Below are 6,365 nucleotides of genomic sequence, written 5' to 3'. Positions count from 1 at the left end.
TGAATTATTTGTTTATTAAATAGTTAATGTAAGTAAGTAAATGTTAATAAGTCAAATTTACTACTTTAAAAAAACATTTAAAAAAAAATCGTGGGCGTGTCGAATCGTGGGTCAAAAATCCCGATTCAAATCGTGAGTTGGGTGTATCGTTACAGCCCTTTTTATATATATATAAATAAACACACACAATACTCTTTTATGAATTAAAGAACCACCCAATTCTGCATATAAAAGAAAGGGGGGGAGAAATAGAAAGAACACAAATTGAAAAAATAATGAACTTGAACATTTTTTTCAATTGTTAAATGATTTTAGAAAGGAAAAACAAATCAAGCAATATGATTTTTTTTCAGATTGTTAAAAATAGAAATCAAGGGCTTGTGAAGAAAAGAGAGGAGAGACGACAATTGAACATTTTTTTAAATTGTTAAATTTGAAATTTAACAAAAAGGTTGAGAAAGCAATGAACATGAATATTCCTGAACTGTTCCATGCTTTACAAAGTAGAAAGAACAAAAAAAGAAAAATAACAAACATGAATATTTCTGAGTTATTAAATAATGGGGTATTAAATAAATGAATACAACGAATGAAAGAAATTCATTAAAAGTTGAGACATTCACTTTCCTGAAAGTGGTTTGACATGCCACCTGTTTACATGTGCAATGTGCACTCATATCTCATTGGTTTTTGTATTTTCTTTCCACATTTATATACTGTTTTTGTGCCAAGCTACAGTGTCTTGCAAAAGTATTCATCCCCCTTGGTGTTTGTCCTGTTTGGTCGCATTACAAGCTGGAATTAAAATTGATTTTTGGAGGGTTAGCACCATTTGATTTACGCAACATGCCTACCACTTTAAAGGTGCAAATTGTTGTTTTATTTTGAAGCAAACAATAATTAAGATGGGGGGGGAGAAAAAAAACAAATCTGGAGTGTGCATAAGTATTCACCCCCTTTCATAAGTCACATAATTTAGTTAATTAAGATCCACATGTGTGCAACCAAAGCGTCCACAGTCAGCTGGGAGAGGCTCCAGCTTACCCCCGACCCTGCACAGGATGATGGATGGATGAGCTCTTTGTACCAGTCAGAGGTAAAGCTGTAACTCCGTAAGTTTTCTGACACTGGAATGTTTTCTCTATGCTTTGTGCACTGCTGTAAAAACGGTAACAAAACAAGCTGCATTTTTATGTCGTCTTGACTTCTCTCTCATTATCTCTAGCCGCTTTATCCTGTTCTACAGGGTCGCAGGCAAGCTGGAGCCTATCCCAGCTGACTACGGGCGAAAGGCGGGGTACACCCTGGACAAGTCGCCAGGTCATCACAGGGCTGACACATAGACACAGACAACCATTCACACTCACATTCACACCTACGGTCAATTTAGAGTCACCAGTTAACCCAACCTGCATGTCTTTGGACTGTGGGGGAAACCGGAGCACCAGGAGGAAACCCACGCGGACACGGGGAGAACATGCAAACTCTGCACAGAAAGGCCCTCGCCGGCCACGGGGCTCGAACCCGGACCTTCTTGCTGTGAGGCGACAGCGCTAACCACTGTGCCGCCCCGTCTTAACTTGGAGAGAAAAAAAAATCAAGTCTGGTGAAGGAACAGCAGTTTCTGGCTGTATGATGAAAGGGATTAATTTGTTTAATTCCCAACATTAAATGAAAACTCATAAAGGCTTAAAAAATGAAATAAGTAAATTGTAAACACTGTCTATTACTGTAGTAGAGAGAATACAAAACACTTTGGGATGTGCTATTACCACTTTGTAACATAGCGCCCGCTCACAGTGATGTAATGGTTAGCACTGTTGCCTCACAGCAAGAAGGTTCTGAGTTCAAGCCCAGTGGCCTTAACGCAGCCTTTCTCAACCGGGGTGCCGTCAAAAAATTATACATTCTAACTGTGGGTGGTAGAAAAGGGCAACTGGACTTGCTTGAAGATTCTTGAAAACGTTTCACCTCTCGTCCAAAAGGCTTCCTCAGTTCTGTCAGTTCTGACAGAACTGAGGAAGCCTTTTGGACGAGAGGTGAAACGTTTTCAAGAATCTTCAAGCAAGTCCAGTTGCCCTTTTCTACCACCCACAGTTTACTATGACCTGGATGATTGAGAATCTTCACAGACATATACATTCTAACATTTAATTAAATTTTATTTATTTCAAATTCCAAAAAAACAATAGTTACACTAATGCAGATCACTGCCGCACCATGCATCATCAAAATTTGTCTCACGGCCCCCCTTTCCCATGTCACAATGTCACTGCCTGGGTCAGCATATGGTCAGCGTGACTGCGTGTATTTTATATGGGGGTGCCTTGAGAATTTGCATACTGCTGAAGGGTGCTGTGACTGAAAAAAGGTCGACAAACGCTGCCTTAACATGTGGAGTTTGAATGTTCTCCGTGTCTGTGTGGGTTTCCTCCTGGTGCTCCCGTTTCCCCCCACAGTCCAAAGATATGCTAATTGGTAGTCTTGTAGCTGAGTCACTAAACCTTGAGTCCCCAGTGTTCAAGTCCAAGTCATTAAAAAAAATTTCGAGTCAAGTCCAAGACTTCAACCGCACCATTTGGCGGTGGCTGTTACAGCGCCATTAACGTTAGTTTGTTCCTGAACATGACGTATGAACAGGTTTATGCATTATGCATTCTCTTTATCAGGGAGTGCGAAGTATTCTGTGGGAGACGGATGTAAGTGCAGAAGGTGTGTTTATTAATACAAGTGAAGACAGGTAAACAATCCAGAACGGCAAGCAAAACAGTGAAACAGACAGTAGGTCGAGCGAGGCACAAACAGGCTATCGTGGACTCGGCACAATCAAAGACAAGAAACAGGAACTTGGGGATCAGGAAACCAAACACGGAAATAAGGCTTAGTAATGTGTCATAAACGTAACTCAATACTTCGCAAAGTAAGTATGTTTTCACAGTTTTTGAAATTATATCTTCAGAGTCCTTGTCTCCAATTTACGAGTCCGAATGCAGTTAATACATGAGTCCAAGTTGAGTCACAAGTCCTTAAAATTAGGGCACGAGTCGGACTCGAGTACTACAAGCCTACTCATTGGTGGCTCTAAATTGACCGTAGGTGTGAACGTGAGTGTGAATGGTTGTCTGTGTCTATGTGTCAGCCCTGCGATGGCCTGGCGACTTGTCCAGGGTGTACCCCGCCTTTCGCCCATAGTCAGCTGGGATAGGCTCCAGCTTGCCTGCGACCCTGTAGAACAGGATAAAGCGGCTAGAGATGATATGAGATGAGAGTCCTCGTCTCCAATTTACGAGTCTGAATGCAATTAATACACGAGTCCAAGTCGAGTCATGAGTCCTTAAAATTAGGGCACGAGTCGGACTTGAGTACTACAAGCCTGCTCATTGGTGGCTCTAAATTGACCGTAGGTGTGAGTGTGAATGGTTGTTTGTCTCTATGTGTCAGCCCTGTGATGGCCTGGTGACTTGTCCAGGGTGTACCCTGCCTTTCGCCCGTAGTCAGCTGGGATAGGCTCCAGCTTGCCTGCGACCCTGTAGAACAGGATAAAGCGGCTAGAGATAATGAGATGAGAGTCCTCATCTCCAATTTACAAGTCTAAATGCAATTAATACACGAGTCCAAGTCGAGTCATGAGTCCTTAAAATTAGGGCACGAGTCGGACTCGAGTACTACAAGCCTGCTCATTGGTGGCTCTAAATTGACCGTAGGTGTGAATGTGAGTGTGAATGGTTGTCTGTGTCAGCCCTGTGATGGCCTGGTGACTTGTCCAGGGTGTACCCTGCCTTTCGCCCGTAGTCAGCTGGGATAGGTTCCAGCTTGCCTGCGACCCTGTAGAACAGGATAAAGCGGCTAGAGATAATGAGATGAGAGTCCTCATCTCCAATTTACAAGTCTAAATGCAATTAATACACGAGTCCAAGTCGAGTCATGAGTCCTTAAAATTAGGGCACGAGTCGGACTCGAGTACTACAAGCCTGCTCATTGGTGGCTCTAAATTGCCCGTAGGTGTGAATGTGAGTGTGAATGGTTGTCTGTGTCTATGTGTCAGCCCTGCGATGACCTGGTGACTTGTCCGGGGTGTACCCCGCCTTTCGCCCGTAGTCAGCTGGGATAGGCACCAGCTTGCCTGCGACCCTGTAGAACAGGATAAAGCGGCTAGAGATGATGAGATGAGAGTCCTCGTCTCCAATTTACGAGTCTGAATGCAGTTAATACATGAGTCCAAGTCGAGTCATGAGTCCTTAAAATTAGGGCACGAGTCGGACTCGAGTACTACAAGCCTGCTCATTGGTGGCTCTAAATTGACCGTAGGTGTGAATGTGAGTGTGAATGGTTGTCTGTGTCTATGTGTCAGCCCTGCGATGACCTGGTGACTTGTCCAGGGTGTACCCCGCCTTTCACCCGTAGTCACCTGGAATAGGCACCAGCTTGCCTGCGACCCTGCACAGGATAAGCGGTTACAGATAATGAATGGATAATGCCCCGTCATGTCTTATTCCTTATAATATGCAGTTAGAAATATAGTAGATATTCTTACAGCCACTTTAAGCAATAATTTAGCTCAGGAGAAAATAAAGTGAAGTCGTCCATGTCTGTGGCTTAATTTGAGTTGTTATTCTAGCTCCTTTGATAACCATAAGCAATTAATGGTTTGTAGTGAAATGGTAAAAACTGTTCTAGTTTCTGGCCATAGAGGGGCAGGACATGCACACTATATGAGAAGCTACACCGCACAGAGCAGTCAGCTGTGTGCGTAAATCAAGAACACTGCATTCAGAGTCACACTGCTTTCCATACAAAGATGGTTGTTTCAGATTGATAAACGCAGAGATGAAATTTTGCGTTGCTTTCAAGAGAAATGCTTTCTTTTCAAAACGGTTAAATTCTTTCCTTTCTTTCAATCAAGCCACTTATTAACTGATTTGCCCATGATCATGTCTTCATGGTGTGAGTTTAAAGGCTTTGCGTTTGTATCTTTTACCTTTTCAAAAAGTAGGAAATATTTGGTCTGAGCCAAGAGTGTTTGTGGACTGTTTTTAAGCGTTATTCATTTCTCAAATTTAAAAAAAAAAGAAACCATCTCAGAAATGACTGACCATGAGTCTTAGTCAGTCAGTAAGAACTGAAAAAAAATGTGAAAGTGTTGCCTATGGTTCATCCCTGTGGAGTTTTCTTTTTATTTTCTTTCTCAGTGCTCCATCCAATGACGTGATTTATATATAAAGACCATATCTAATGGCACAGTTCAATAATGTGTTTCCAAGGCAACTGCCTAAACCATTGTGCATCAACATTTTCTGTATTAAAGCCACACGTATTTAATCTCCTGCACTGAGCACTTAAATGATGAAAAGGGCTTGAAAATGGTCAACAACAGAAAATGTTTGAAAAAAAAAAAGACTTCCTGTGGAACGCAGAAGACCAGTTTGTTTATTAGAGGTAATATTGCTGTGGCTGTGCAATTGCTATGTTCAACATATTCGTAGACTGGCCATTGTGATAAAAGTGAGTAGTGGTGTTTATATATATATATATATATATATATATGTTCAGTGGTTTATATCAGGTGCATCCTGTGCACAAGGTCCTACATCTACGGTACATTCTTGAGTGTGTAATCATACTGTATGGTGTCTGCTGTGAGTCTAGATGTATGCTAGTTGAGTTCTTTTCGAAAAGGCAACTCGCACAAGAAGGAAAGATTACATTTAATGTACAAACCCAAAACAGAAAATGTTGGGACGTTAAAGCATGTGCCACTTTGTAACGTTGCCGGTCCTTCTCATAACACTTCAAAAGATGTTTAAGGACTGAATAAACCAAGTGATGAAGCGTTTCAGGTGTTATTTTGTCCCATTCTTCCTGTAAACAGGTCTTAAGCTGTGCACGGTCATCGTTGTCATATTTTTCCATTTCAAAATTCGCCACACATTCTCTATTGGGGACAGAGGGGACAGGCGCCCTCTCCTTCCACAGCCCTGCCTTTGTAATGTGTCCAGAATGTGGTTTTGCATTGTCTTGTTGAAATGTCCCTGGAAAGGATGTCTCCTTGAAGACAGCATATGTTGCTCCAAAATCTCAATGTACTTTTTTGCATTAATGTCGCCATCGCAGAAGTGTAAGTTACCTTTACCAAGGGCACTGACACAACCCCGTACCATGACACACCCTGGCTTTTGGACTTGTTGCTGGTAACAATCTGGATAGTCCTTTACGTCTTTGGTCTGGAGGACATGGCGTCCATTTCTTACAAAAAAGACCTGGAATACTGATTCATCTGACCACAATACACATTTCCACTGTGTGATGGTCCATCCCAGATGCCTCCGAGCTCAGAGAAGTCAACGGTGCTTCTGGACACGGTTAAC

The sequence above is a fragment of the Neoarius graeffei genome, chromosome 20 (assembly GCF_027579695.1).
Source record: "Neoarius graeffei isolate fNeoGra1 chromosome 20, fNeoGra1.pri, whole genome shotgun sequence".
Taxonomy (NCBI): Eukaryota; Metazoa; Chordata; class Actinopteri; order Siluriformes; family Ariidae; genus Neoarius; species Neoarius graeffei.
Note: the sequence above shows the minus strand (reverse complement) of the source record.